Raw genomic sequence first — 16,135 nt, 5'->3', positions numbered from 1 at the left:
TCTCTCCTGCTGTCACCTCAATCAAAATACAGTAGGCCTCTGCCTACACCCTCCTATTTCCTGGGCTTCAACACAGCCAGTTGTAGTTCGGAAGTGCCGTCCACACGGAAAGAGATACTTGCTCCCGTGTCTCAGTGGGGTTCAGTAACGTCAGCTGATCCCCTGCTGTGTGGATGGCAGTCTCTCCTGCTGTCACCTCAATCAAAATACAGTAGGCCTCTGCCTACACCCTCCTATTTCCTGGGCTTCAACACAGCCAGTTGTAGTTCGGAAGTGCCGTCCACACGGAAAGAGATACTTGCTCCCGTGTCTCAGTGGGGTTCAGTAACGTCAGCTGATCCCCTGCTGTGTGGATGGCAGTCTCTCCTGCTGTAAACTCATTCAAAATACAGTAGGCCTCTGCCTACACCCTCCTATTTCCTGGGCTTCAACACAGCCAGTTGTAGTTCGGAAGTGCCGTCCACACGGAAAGAGATACTTGCTCCCGTGTCTCAGTGGGGTTCAGTAACGTCAGCTGATCCCCTGCTGTGTGGATGGCAGTCTCTCCTGCTGTAAACTCATTCAAAATACAGTAGGCCTCTGCCTACACCCTCCTATTTCCTGGGCTTCAACACAGCCAGTTGTAGTTCGGAAGTGCCGTCCACACGGAAAGAGATACTTGCTCCCGTGTCTCAGTGGGGTTCAGTAACGTCAGCTGATCCCCTGCTGTGTGGATGGCAGTCTCTCCTGCTGTCACCTCAATCAAAATACAGTAGGCCTCTGCCTACACCCTCCTATTTCCTGGGCTTCAACACAGCCAGTTGTAGTTCGGAAGTGCCGTCCACACGGAAAGAGATACTTGCTCCCGTGTCTCAGTGGGGTTCAGTAACATCAGCTGATCCCCTGCTGTGTGGATGGCTGTCTCTCCTGCTGTAAACTCATTCAAAATACAGTAGGCCTCTGCCTACACCCTCCTATTTCCTGGTCTTCAACACAGCCAGTTGTAGTTCGGAAGTGCCGTCCACACGGAAAGAGATACTTGCTCCCGTGTCTCAGTGGGGTTCAGTAACGTCAGCTGATCCCCTGCTGTGTGGATGGCAGTCTCTCCTGCTGTCACCTCAATCAAAATACAGTAGGCCTCTGCCTACACCCTCCTATTTCCTGGGCTTCAACACAGCCAGTTGTAGTTCGGAAGTGCCGTCCACACGGAAAGAGATACTTGCTCCCGTGTCTCAGTGGGGTTCAGTAACGTCAGCTGATCCCCTGCTGTGTGGATGGCAGTCTCTCCTGCTGTAAACTCATTCAAAATACAGTAGGCCTCTGCCTACACCCTCCTATTTCCTGGGCTTCAACACAGCCAGTTGTAGTTCGGAAGTGCCGTCCACACGGAAAGAGATACTTGCTCCCGTGTCTCAGTGGGGTTCAGTAACGTCAGCTGATCCCCTGCTGTGTGGATGGCAGTCTCTCCTGCTGTCACCTCAATCAAAATACAGTAGGCCTCTGCCTACACCCTCCTATTTCCTGGGCTTCAACACAGCCAGTTGTAGTTCGGAAGTGCCGTCCACACGGAAAGAGATACTTGCTCCCGTGTCTCAGTGGGGTTCAGTAATGTCAGCTGATCCCCTGCTGTGTGGATGGCAAAGTCTCCTGCTGCCTACACAGTCGTACCACTACTGATTTTTAACCGTGCTCCAATTAGGCCTGTGGCTCCACTGTCTCTCGTATTTCCCCTGTCCTCCAACCCTGCCAGTTACAGCTCCGAAGTGGCGTCTGCACAATCCACACTTGTTCCTGTGTTACAGGTGTTCAGTCCGGTCAGTTAATCCCCTGATGTGTGTCCGGCAATGTCGCCTGCTCTGTCCACATTCCCATTATGGGAATGTGGACAGAGCAGGCGACATTGCCGGACACACATCAGGGGATTAACTGACCGGACTGAACACCTGTAACACAGGAACAAGTGTGGATTGTGCAGACGCCACTTCGGAGCTGTAACTGGCGGGGTTGGAGGACAGGGGAAATACGAAAATCAGTGAAGCCACAGGCCTAAGTGGAGCTTGGTTCAAATTAGTAGTCTACAACCGATCTTAAAATTTCTTCAATGCAGCCTAAGCCTGCTCCGTGCTTGTCCCTGGGCTTCAACACAGCCAGTTGTTGCTCGGAAGTGCCGTCTTCACAGAGTAAAACACTAGCTCCTGTGTTTGTGGGGTTCAGTAACGTCAGCTGTTCCCCTGCTGTTTTGATGGCAATCTGTCCTGCTGCCTCCCAATTGACAGCACATCAGGCCTCAGCCTGCTAAGTGCTTGTCCTGGGCTCCAACATCGCCAGTTGCTGCTCATAACTGACTTTGGCACGGGTACTCCCTCCTGCCCAGCTTGGTTCCAGCCCTGCCTGCTGTTTCAGGGAAGTGTCAATGTCAGTTTGCCACCCCAAGTTGCCATGTCGTGTTGCGGTTGGGTTAGCCGAGGCTAGGGTGCCAGCAGTTTAGGTGCTTCCTATGTGGACTGCGGGTTCTGGTAAGAAAGGTTTGTTCCATAGTGCCAGTAGGACAAGCACCCCCTGTAGGACTGTGTGATTCGGTAACTGCGGCCAGCTTGCGGCATGCCAACTTTGCTTTTCAGGGGTAACTTCTGATACCCCTCCGGGTTCCAGCACCGTCAGCTGGTTCTCATCAGAGCCTTTGGCCTAGGTGCCTCCATCTCGGTATCCGAGTTCCGGCAACGTCTGCTGGTCCTTGGTAGTGCTTTGTAGCACAGGTACCTCCTGCTTAGTAACCGGGTTCCAGCACCGTCAGCTGGTCCTCGGTTGTGCCATTGGCTCTTTTTCCTTCTGCTGCCCCTCCGGGTGCCAGCACTGTCAGCTGGTCCTCGCTATTTCCATTTGCTCTTGCAGCTTATGCTACCCCTCCGGGTTCCAGCACCGTCAGCTGGTTCTCGTCAGAGCCTTTGGCCTAGGTGCCTCCATCTCGGTATCCGAGTTCCGGCAACGTCTGCTGGTCCTTGGTAGTGCTTTGTAGCACAGGTACCTCCTGCTTAGTAACCGGGTTCCAGCACCGTCAGCTGGTCCTCGGTAGTGCCATTGGCTCTTGTTCCTTCTGCTGCCCCTCCGGGTGCCAGTACCGTCAGCTGGTTCAAGAGGACAAAGAACAGGAAGACAACCACCAAGATGCAGAACAACAAGAGAGAGAAGACAAAGAAGCATAAAAAAAACAAAGCAGAAGAACATTAAGCATAAGACTAATACTCTGAGCAAATGATATTATCTTATTTATAAGCAGAAGAAGACTAAGCAGTGTATGGGGGTGAGTCCGTTCCTCCTCGTGGTGCCCCTGGAAAAGGCCTGCTGCTGCAGGCCAAACTGAACGCGGACAAATCCTGTTGTAAATCTTTTGTGACAGGCAGAACGGAAGGTGTAAACTTCTAACTTTTCTAGATAACAACTACAGGAATGCCTGACACAAACAAGAATATGATGAAGAAGAATAGGAAGAAGATGAATAAGCTGAATATGTAGAATAATAATTGTTGAATAAGAAGAATATGAAGAATGGAAGAAGAAGAAGAAGAAGAAGAAGAAGAAGAAGAAGAAGAAGAAGAAGAAGAAGAAGAAGAAGAAGAAGAAGAAGAAGAAGAAGAAGAAGAAGAAGAAGAAGAAGAAGAAGAAGAAGAAGAATGTAAAAAAAGGAAGAAGAAGAAGAAGAAGAATGTAAAAAAAGGAAGAAGAAGAAGAAGAATGTAAAAAAAGGAAGTAGAAGAAGAAGAAGAAGAAGAAGAATGTGAAGAAGAAGAAGAAGAAGAATGTAAAAAAAGGAAGTAGAAGAAGAAGAAGAAGAAGAAGAATGTAAAAAAGGAATAAGAAGAAGAATGTAAAAAAAGGAAGTAGAAGAAGAAGAAGAAGAATGTAAAAAAAGGAAGTAGAAGAAGAAGACATACATGTCTGGCAAAATATAAATGAGGCTAACATAGTCAATATCTTTGTAACTCCTAACATCTTTAAAAAAAAAGTTTAATTCCTGCTATTCCATTTGATTGGGCTAAACCTCTATGGCTTTAATGTCTCCTCCACCTCCCACAATACATTCTACATTATTCTTAGTTGTTTTTCTTCATGTAGAATTAACCTACAAGGAAAGAAAGGGTTTTTTTTAATTCCGATATTTTGGCCCCATTGACTTGCATTGGTTCCCGGTATCGGAATCGGCGATACCGATACTTTTTTTAAAGATCGGCCGATCCATTCCGATCCGATATTTTCAAGTATCGGCTGGTATCGCTCAACTCTAATCTTGAGTAATGGTCAACAATGGTAAGAGCATAAATGTAGCCTGAACGGCTTGGGACCAGCTTCACATGGTCTAGGGCGACCAACTCAAGTGGCTGTTTGGTTATTATTGGCTGCAAAGGAGCTCGCTGGCTGTTACGGTCCTTTCTGCACAGGTTGCATTGTCCACACTCTTGGCACCAATTTTCAATGGCTTTCCTCATACCAGCCCAGTAGAATCTTTCTTGGAGCAAGGCCTCCAACTTCTTCCATCTGAAGTGTCCAGCTCCATTGTGGCATGCTTCCAGGACCATTGATGCCTCTCTCTTTGGGAATACCACCTGCCAGACCAACTCATGAGTGCGGGCATTGATACTCCTCCGACACCGCTTTCCTTCATAGATGAACAGTCTGCCGCTTTCCTTCCACAACTGCTGGGTTTCTTCAGGAGCATCTGAATCCGGGCATGAGTCAGCTTGTGACAGTAGCTCCTTCATCAGGCGGACTGCGGGGTCACTATCCTGGGTTTCTGCCCAGTCATGATGGGGCAATGGATTTAGGGTGGCCTCTTTCAAGACAGACCTTCTGTTTCTCACTCCTTGGGCACGTTGGGCCGCAATTGGCCGGTGAAAGGGAGGTAACTCGATTTCTTCAAGAGCCTCGGGGTCTTCTCCTGCATCTGGCAGATTGGGCATTCTGGATCGCGCATCAGCATTGGCATTCTTGTGCCCTGGTTGGTACTTGATAGTGAATTCATAGTTAGATAGCTGAGTCATCCATCGCTGCTCCAGTGCACCTAGCTTGGCAGTTTCCAAGTGAGTCAACGGGCTGCTGTCCGTGAAGATGGTAAACTTGGCTGATGCTAGGTAATGCTTGAATCTTTAAGTCACAGCCCAGACTATGGCAAGGAACACCAGCTTGAAGGAACTGTAGTTATCAGGGTTCCTTTCAGTGGGATGAAGCTTCCTGCTGGCATAGGAGATCACTCTTTCTTTGCCATTCTGTACCTGTGACAGTACTGCTCCAAGTTCCACGTTGCTGGCATCAGTATGCAACACAAAGGGCTGGTCATAATCTGGGTAGGACAGAACTTCATCTCCTGTGAGAGCCATCTTCAGTCGGGTGAAGGACCTCTCCAACTCCTCAGTCCATTCAAATGTGGAACTTTTCTGTTTGGCTTTCTTGGACTGCCCCACCAGAAGATTTTGCATAGGAGTGGCTATTTCAATGAAGCCCTTGATGAACCTTCAGTAGTAGCCTACCAACCCGAGGAATTGGCGTACCTCATGGAGGTTGCTGGGCTTCGGCCAGTCCCGGATGACTGTGACTTTGTCAGGATCCGGTGCCACACCTTCTGCACTCACTACATGTCCGAGGTACTGTACCTTGGGCTTCAGGAGGTAGCACTTGGAAGGCTTCACCTTCAGGCCAAAGTTGGACAAGGCTTCAAACACTTCAGCCAGGTGCTTCAGGTGGTCTTCATATGTCTTGGAGAAAATAATGACATTATCCAGGTATAACAGCACTGTCTCGAAGTTCTTGTGTCCCAGACAGCACTCCATTAGCCGTTGGAATGTCCCTGGGGCGGTGCGGAGCCCGAATGGCATATAGTTAAACTCACAAAGACCCATTTGGGGTGGTAAATGCTGTATTTTATTTGTCTGCCTCTGCCACGGGAACCTGCCAGTACCCACTAGTGAGATCTAAGGTGGAAAAATAGTTAGCAGTTTTAAGTGCAGCCAATGATTCCTCAATTCTGGGTAATGGGTAGGCATCCATATGTGTAATGCTGTTAATTTTTCTGTAATCAACACACATTCTCATGGTACCATCCTTTTTCTTTACAAAAACTATTGGAGCTGCCAAGGGGCTACAACTGTCTCTGATCACCCCAGCTTCCTTCATTTCTCTCAACATACCTTTGGCACATTGGTATTGTGTGGGGGGTATAGGCCGGTACCTTTCTTTTATGGGTGGATGATCTCCAGTGGGGATATGATGTCGAACCCCTTTTGCCTTCCCAAAATCTAGAGGGTGTTTACTGAATATCTGCTCATACTCCTGGGTCACTCTGTAAACCCCACTCTTTTGGTATGAAGGGGTGGAGTCAGTTCCCACCTGCAGTTGCTGACACCACTCCTCCCGCTGCTTTACAGAGCCATTGTCCTCCACCTGGTCGGATGAGACCAAGTGCTCTGCTGTCTGCATTGCATTATTACTGACAGTGAGCAGCTTAGCAACTGTGGCATACCGATGTATGCTGGCCTCCTCCTCCCCACAATTCAAAAGGCATACAGGTACTCTCTCTTTATGTACATCAATTACCCCTCTTGCTGTCAGGACAGTGGGCCTGCTATCAGAGTATACTGGCTCTACCAATGCCTGGTAATCTTTTCCTCTGAGGCCCATGGCTGCCCGACACCAAATCAACATTTTACATCTGGGGGGTATTGCAATAGGGAAAGCATCACTCACTCTGACGCTGCCAATTTCTCCGCCAGAGCGTTCTACCTGCTGTCTTTGCATCAGGGCCTTGATGTCCTTCTGCAGGACTCGTTGTTCACTGGAACCAGCAGTCTCAGCCACCTGTTGCAACAAGACAATAACCTCGGAAAGACAATTTTCAATTACATTTGTACCAAGAGTCATCATGGGATTACATTCTCGTCGATCAATATCCACAACTATCAGACCTTGAGATTTTAACTCTACTCTACCCACTTTAACAGTAATTTCTTTACATCCCACTTGCGGTAAAGACTGACCATTACTGGCAACTACTGTCAGTTCATCACTTGGGCCACGGGTAAGTTCAGAGTCAGCCCATCCATATTAACCCTAGAACTACCTAATCCCACAAACTCAGAAAACCATGACAAGGACCCCCCCTGAGCCTTGAGGCCAGATTGCCCTAAGTGTTAGCTGCCCTGCAGGGGACCCCCTCCACCTCCTTGCCCCAGTGCAGCTGTACCTGCTGCACATGCGGTATGTCCGCCCCTGACCTTGCCCAGACCATCATGACAGCATCTTTCAGCTATGACTTGTCTGCAGAGTTTGATACATTTGACTTTACACATTTCTAGCACATCCACAGCTAGTCGCAACCTACACAAACCTTCCTTCCTCTTGCTACCCTCACTTCTCTGCCTGAAATGGCCCTAATAGACAGGACTTAACAGAAAACAAAAAAAACCTCTGTGTCCTTCCCAGACAATAATAGTATCCCATTTTGTCCCAAACAGTGCCTTCAAGACGCAATAAAGCACAGAGTGCCCTCATAACTGATAATAAAGCCTAAAGTGCTTGCTTAACAGATTATAATGCCCAGAGACACCCCTTTAAAGAGCAAAAACGTCTAGAGTGCCCTCTTAATGAGTGCTGGAGTTCATCTAATTAGTGCAACTTAAAATAGGTAGTGCCCATTGAGTTCCTTATTAAATGTTAAAATGCCCTAGAGAAAAATATTTTAATTATTTATTCCTTAAATCAAAAATATAAGAGAAATTTTAAAAAAACTGTATGAATCTTATTAGTGAAATCTGCTGCTTTATCCTCCAGAACTGTATGTGTGTGTGTGTGTGTGTGTGTGTGTGTGTGTGTATCAAGCCACGCCCACTCCACATAGCCACACTCACTCTACTCGCCAAACCACGTATAATAAATATATAATATATACATACAGCATATAATAAATATCTACTCTAATATATATATATTATATTATATTTCATAGGCACATCTTCATGACCACAACAGGTTACTCTGCCTGTGTTGCCCATAGCAACATATCACTAAGCATCTTTCATTTCACCTGGGCCGTTTAAAAGATGAAAGCTGAGCTGTGATTGGTTGCTATGGGCAACAGTTTTCCTTGTAGATAGTTGCGGTAACTGAGGCCTACTATTCTTATCATTTCTATGGTGTTATCGTCCTTCTATAAAGCTGGAAAAAACACAATTTATTACCGTGCCAACACAGACCACCCTCTGACACAGACTGCAGGGGGAGTCCAGAATCAGGAACTTCTCTTTATCTGGCATGAAGCATCTCATTACCTTAAAAATTCAAACACAGATTAAAAAAAGAAACCCAAGATGGATTTCTCCAACCCCGGTATCCTTTTAATTGGTGTAACAACGCCAACCTGACAATGCCTGGTTCGCTTTAAACTTATTTATATAGCTATAACTAATGCCACTCTAAATTAGTTCTTCTTTACAATTTCTAGCTAAATGGTATTACACTCCCACAAGGTTGAAATCTGCTATCTTTAAGAGAAAAGCTGTATTACGTCTCAATGAGCAAGACTTACAGAAAGGAGTACAGAAAAGGAAGAAAGGGAGGTAAGAGCTGCTTCCTCAAGGGCCACTGAAACGTCTCAGCAGAGACTGCGCCTCCATCGTGTACAGACAGGAGAGAACCTGAGAGAAGTACAGGTATATACTATAAACAGGAGGAGATGACATCCAGGTAAATACTATATACAGGAAGAGATGACATACAGGTGTATACTATATACAGGGGAGATGACATCCAGGTATATACTATATACAGGGGAGATGACATACAGGTATATACTATATACATGAGGAGATGACATACAGGTACATATAGGTGTATATACTATATACAAAAAGAGATTACATACAGGTATATACTATATACAGGGGATACTATGCCCAGGCAACGCCGCGCTCTTCAGTTAATTCATTTTAAAAATTCTCAATTTTACAGGTAAAATCTATCTTCAGTGAAGTCAGATTTTAGCATCAGTGAGATAGGGGACTACAGTACATTTGATGCTTATAAGGTTCTATGAAGACGGGAGGTGGAGGATGAGGGAGGCGATAAGGCAGAGATTCTCCCTTTTCTCTCCTACCTTTCTACATTGGAGATGACAGTTGCTATTGATAAGATTCTATCTCAGTAAAGGGAAACTTCACTGAATAAGATACATTACAAAGTGTGGTTACTCTTTATAATAACCGGTTACACAGACCTCATGTCTATTTACTGCAGATCGGAAAGATTCGTGTTTGCGGTTACAGCATCCAACTGACTTTGACTTGGATATGTATAAGCTCAGGGGAAGTTACCTTCATGTAGAACTGCGCCTGCTGTGCGCTCTTCATCTGACTGGTGAATCACTAAAGACACGTTCATTTCAGAAGCCGTTCCTGTGCCTAATTAGTAAAATATTGTACTATAAAGTCAAAGACATGATAAACACGGGAAATGAGTATTAAGTCATTTGTAATCTCTTCAGAATTCAAACCAATTTACTCATCAATTTATAATGCGCCTCGCAGCTAAAGTATCATAAATCAGGCTATTAACATTGAAAATTAAGTATGGAAAAAGCAAGTCTGAGGATCAGTCTTCAAGTTTTATTGCATATTCTAATTAGTAAGTAAGGTATTAAACTTTTATATAGTGCCTGCAAGCGCTGTATATATATTTTTCAGAATCTGTTTTTGATCATTGAAAATCATAATATATATTATTCTCATAACGGAGGTGTGCAACAAGATAAGTCATACAATGTCATACAGTCATCACTTAAAGTGTTCCAGAAAATGAAGAATTTCTCCCAGAAAATTACACATGTTTTGTTATACACATTTATTTCTTTGTGTGTATTGGAGCAACACAAAAAAACAGAGAAAAAAAGGCAAATTGGACATAATTTCACACAAACCCCCTAAAATGGGCCAGACAAATTGTTGTCACTCTCAACTTAATATTTGGTTGCACAACCTTTGGAATAAATAACTGCAATCAATGGCTTCCTATAACCATCAAAAAGCTTCTTACACCACAACTGCAATTCTGGACCACTCTTCTTTTGCAATCTGTTCCACAGCAGTTTTGAGATCTCTGTACAGGTGTTCAACAGGACTTCGATCTGGACTAATTGCTGGCCACTTCAGAATTCTCTACTGCTCTGTTTACATTCATTTTTGGGTGCTTCCTGAAGTATATTTGGGGTCATTGTCCTGATGAAAGACCTATGACCTAGGATGCAAACTCAGCTTTCTGACACTGGACACTAAATTGCGACCCAAAATCCTTTGGTAATCTTCAGATTTCATGATGCCTTGCATATAGTCAAGGCACCCAGTGCCAAGGGCACCAAAACATCTTTGAACCTCCATCATATTTATCTGTAGGTATTGTGTTCATTGTAGGCCTCATTCTGTTTTCAGTAGACAGTAAAATGATGTGCTTTATCAAAAAGCTTTAACTTGATCTCAACTGTCCACAATATGCTTTCCCAGAAGGATTTTGGCAAGCTGCAGTCTAGCTTTTTTACTTTTCTGTGTCAACAGTGTGGATCTTCTGGGTATCTTGCCATACCATTTCATTTCATTTAAATGTCTATGGTTAGTTTGCGCTGACACTGATGCACCCTGAGCCTACAAGACAGCTTAAATTTCTTTAAAACTTGGTTGGGGTTGCTTATCAACTATCTGGAATATGGTGCATTGCAACCTTTCATACATATTTTTCTTCAATCCACACGCAAGGAGATTAGCTACAGTGCCATGGGTTGAAAACTTATTGATTTTGCTGCACACCATGGACAAAGGAACATTAAGATCTCTGGAGATGGACTTGACCCTTGAGATTGTTGATTGTCAGGGTCCTGACAGCGCTGGCGTACAGCCTCCGCTAAGCAGGGACTCACCCGCACCGTAGGGACCCCTGGGGACAAGAACAGCCGGAAAATAAAGATGCACAGGATCTGAATGTAGAAGATTAGCAAGCCGGCATAGGACCTATGGTCATGTGAACGGTCATGTGACTGCAAGGGGCGGGGCTTAGCGTACTTCTTTCAGAGAAGGTAGAAAACTCAGAGTCAGGCAAAGCAGAAGTCAAGCACAATACAGGCAAGTGAGGTACAGGAGGGATAAACGGACGGAAGGTCAGACAAAGCCAAAGATCATACACAAGCTATCAGTACAGCACCAGGGATGAGACAGAACGGATAGCCAGGGCCAAGCAGAGATCAAAAACCAAACGGACATAGAAGGTACCAAGCAGAATCCAAAGCGATATCCAGAGAACAGACCGAGTCATACACAGAGAATCAAGCAACCAGAACACAGCACAAACACACTCAGGGGTCACCACACAATGCCAAGGGTGAAAGTATAACTGACGGTGGATGGGAGCTTCCTGAGGCTATAAGAAGCCTCCCCAGAACCAATGAGGGCCACCATAATAGGTCCCAGGTGTGCAGGTGAGAGTCTGCACTGAGATCAGAACATTAATTCCAGAAGTGCCGGTCACCCAGCACTGGTATTATGACAGTACCCCCTCTCAAGGGGGGGCCTCTGGACCCCCAGGCTTGCCCGGGTACCTAGCATGGAAAGCCCAAACCAGACGATCCGCATGCATCAACCGGGCCGGCACCCAGGACCTGTCCTCCGGCCCATACCCCTTCCAATGAACTAGGTACTGTACTGACCGCCGTACCAACCTAGAATCTACGATGTGACCAATCTCATATTCCACATGTCCCTCAACCGAAACTGGAGGAGCAGCGGACTAGGATTCTCCCCAGACTGCTTCAAACGGCTTCAGTTGAGATCTATGGAAGACATTAGGGATCTTGAAAGAGGGTGGAAGGCACAGCCTGTGCGCTACTGGGTTGATTTTTTCCACAATCTTGTACGGGCCAATGAATTTGGGGCCCAACTTGGCTGACGGAATCTTTAACTTAATGTTTCCGTGGAGAGCCAAACTTTCTCTCCCACCTGAAACATGGGACCATGTGTTCGTTTCCTGTCCGCGAAAAACTTATACCTGCCTGGAGACCTAGATATACGCCACTGGACTTCTGCCCATGTATCTTTTAACCGCTGAACAGAGTCCTCAGCCCCGGGGCACCCCGAATCCAGACGAGAAAACTCACCAAAATGAGGACTGAACCCATAGTTGATCAAAAAAGGGGACATACCAGTGGATTGACTCACCCGACTTTTGAAGGCAAATTCAGCCAACGGCAGTATATCACACCAGTAGAGTTGAGCGATACCGTCCGATACTTCAAAGTATCGGATCGGAATGGATCGGCCGATCTTAAAAAAAAGTATCGGTATCGCCGATTCCGATACCGGAAGTCCCATTCAAGTCTATGGGACTTCCGGTATCGGAATAAGAAAAACCCTGTTTTTGCCTTGTACAGCCTCTCTGGGGTCTGTACGGGCCTTTCGGGGGGCTGTGCCGGCCTGCCAGGGGGTTTGTGCAGGCTCCGGTGGTCTGTGCCGGCCTGCCGGGGGGCTGTGCCGGCCTGCCGGGGGGTCTGTGCAGGCTCCGGTGGGCTGTGCCGGCCTGCCGGGGGGCTGTGCCGGCCTGCCGGTGGTCTGTGCAGGCTCCGGTGGGCTGTGCCGGCCTGCCGGGGGGCTGTGCCGGCCTGCCGGTGGTCTGTGCAGGCTCCGGTGGGCTGTGCCGGCCTGCCGGGGGGCTGTGCCGGCCTGCCGGTGGTCTGTGCAGGCTTCGGGGGTCTGTGCAGGCATCGTCCGATTGGACTACAAGTCCCATCGGGCGATGCCTGCTACCATGACAGTGATTGACACATTAGCCAATGATGGGACAGTAGTAGTCCCATCATCCGGCTAATGTGTTGAATGTAAAAAAAAAAAAAAAAATTACATGCTACATACATGCTACATTCATACTACATACTACATACATGCTACATTTATACTACATATATACTACATGCAACATACATACTACATATATACTACATGCATGCAACATGCATACTACATATATACTACATGCAACATACATACTACATATATACTACATGCATGCAACATGCATACTACATATATACTACATGCTACATACATACTACATATATGCTACATATATACTACATGCATGCTACATACATACTGCATGCTACATACATACTACATGCTACATACATACTACATATATGCTACATACATACTACATATATACTACATGCATGCTACATACATACTGCATGCTACATACATACTACATGCTACATACATACCACATATATACTACACACATACTACATGCATGCTACATGCTACATACATACCACATACATACTACATGCATGCTACATACATACTACATGCTACATACATACTACATACATACTACATACATACTACATGCTACATACATACCACATATATACTACATACATACTACATACATGCTACATACATACTACATGCATGCTACATACATACCACATGCTACATACATACCACATACATGCTACATATATACTACATACATACTACATACATACTACATGCTACATACATACTACATATATACTACATGCATGCTACATACATACTGCATGCTACATGCATGCCACATACATACTGCATGCTACATGCATGCTACATACATACCACATATATACTACATACATACTACATACAATACATTCATACAATACATACATAGACATACAGTACATATAACAGAGTAACATACTTACCAATACTTGTCACATTGTTCCCCGAAGCCATTGTCTTTTACGGAATAAATATTAACATAACAAACCACAAAAATACTCACCCACGATCCGAAGCAGTCCACGAGTGTGTCCCACGATGATCTTGGGTAGAGAACTGCAGCATCAGCTGATGCTGCCGTTCTCTACGGGCTGCAGGAATCCAATGACGGAAGGTAGGTATCCTTCCGCACTGTATTCCTCCGCCACTTAAAAAAAAAAAAGTCCCTAGTCTCACTTTATGCCATTGCTGTGTGGGAAATTCCCACACAGCAATGGCATAAAGTGAGACTAGGGACTTTTTTTTTTTTAAGTGGCGGAGGAATACTGTGCGGAAGGATACCTACCTTCCGTCATTGGATTCCTGCAGCCCGTAGAAAACGGCAGCATCAGCTGATGCTGCAGTTCTCTACCCAAGATCGTCGTGGGACACACTCGTGGACTGCTTCGGATCGTGGGTGAGTATTTTTGTAGTTTGTTATGTTAATATTTATTCCGTAAAAGACAATGGCTTCGGGGAACAATGTGACAAGTATTGGTAAGTATGTTACTCTATGTTATATGTACTGTATGTCTATGTATGTATTGTATGAATGTATTGTATGTAGTATGTATGTAGTATATATGTGGTATGTATGTAGCATGTAGTATGTATGTAGTATGTATGTAGCATGCATGTAGCATGCAGTATGTATGTAGTATATATGTAGTATGTATGTGGTATGTATGTAGCATGTAGTATGTATGTAGCATGCATGTAGTATGTATGTAGTATGTATGTAGCATGCATGTAGTATATATGTAGTATGTATGTAGCATGTAGTATGTATGTAGCATGCATGTAGTATATATGTAGTATGTATGTAGCATGTAGTATGTATGTAGCATGCATGTAGTATGTATGTAGTATGTATGTGGTATGTATGTGGTATGTATGTAGCATGTAGTATGTATGTAGCATGCATGTAGTATATATGTGTTATGTATGTAGCATGCATGTAGTATATATGTAGTATGTATGTAGCATGCATGTAGTATGTATGTAGTATATATGTAGTATGTATGTGGTATGTATGTAGCATGTAGTATGTATGTAGCATGCATGTAGCATGTATGTAGTATGTATGTAGCATGCATGTAGTATATATGTAGTATGTATGTAGCATGTAGTATGTATGTAGCATGCATGTAGTATGTATGTAGTATGTATGTAGTATTTTTTTTTTTTTAACATTTAACACATTAGCCGGATGATGGGACTACTACTGTCCCATCATTGGCTAATGTGTCAATCACTGTCATGGTAGCAGGCATCGCCAGATGGGACTTATAGTCCCATCGGACGATGCTTGCACAGACCCCCGGACATCAGCACAGCCCCCCGGCAGGCCGGCACAGCCCCCCGGCAGGCCGGTACAGACCCCCACAGGGTGCACAGACCACCGGCAGGCCGGCACAGCCCCCCGGCAGGCCGGTACAGACCCCCACAGGGTGCACAGACCACCGGCAGGCCGGCACAGCCCCCCAGCAGGCCGGTACAGACCCCAGGCAGTCCACACAGCCCCCCGGCAGGCCGGCAGAGACCCCCGGAAGGCCCGAAATGACGGCGCATCATGATGCGCACACACCGCGCATCATGATGACGTCATTTCGGCTGTCAATCAACTTTGAACTTCCGATTCCGATGCCGACTTCCGATATTGAAAAAATATCGGAAGTCGGTATCGGAATTCCGATACAGCAAGTATCGGCCGATACCCGATACTTGCGGTATCGGAATGCTCAACACTACACACCAGTCATTCTATCTAGCAGAAGTCAGACATCTGAGGATCTGTTCCAGAGACTGATTAGTGCGTTCCGTCTGACCATTACTCTCAGGATGGTATGCAGGCGAAAAGGACAGAGATATCCCTAATTTTTTGCAGAAAGCACGCCAAAACTTAGCCACAAACTGCACACCACGATCAGACACCACATTCAGGGGTACCCCATGCAAGCGGACCACATGCTGCACAAACAATCTGGATAAGGTCTTGGCAGAAGGTAATGCGGACAGGGGTACAAAATGAGCCTGCTTTGAAAATCTGTCCACCACTACCCATACCACGGTATTACCCCTGGAAGAGGGAAGATTGGTAATAAAATCCATGGACAGATGGGTCCACTGTCTTTCGGGAACTTCCAAGGGCATCAGCTCCCCCGCCGGCTGGCTATGGGAGCTTTTAGAACGAGCACAGACCCCACAACCAGAAATGAATTTCTTTATATCAGAACCCAGAGTAGGCCACCAGAAGGTCCTAGCCACCGCCAGTCGCGTGGCTGATATACCAGGGTGAGCACACAACTTGGATTCGTGGAACTCTTGCAAGAGTT

This window comes from Dendrobates tinctorius, unplaced genomic scaffold (genome assembly GCF_039654945.1).
Source record: "Dendrobates tinctorius isolate UK_male_01 unplaced genomic scaffold, ASM3965494v1 ptg000079l, whole genome shotgun sequence".
NCBI lineage: Eukaryota > Metazoa > Chordata > Amphibia > Anura > Dendrobatidae > Dendrobates > Dendrobates tinctorius.
Note: the sequence above shows the minus strand (reverse complement) of the source record.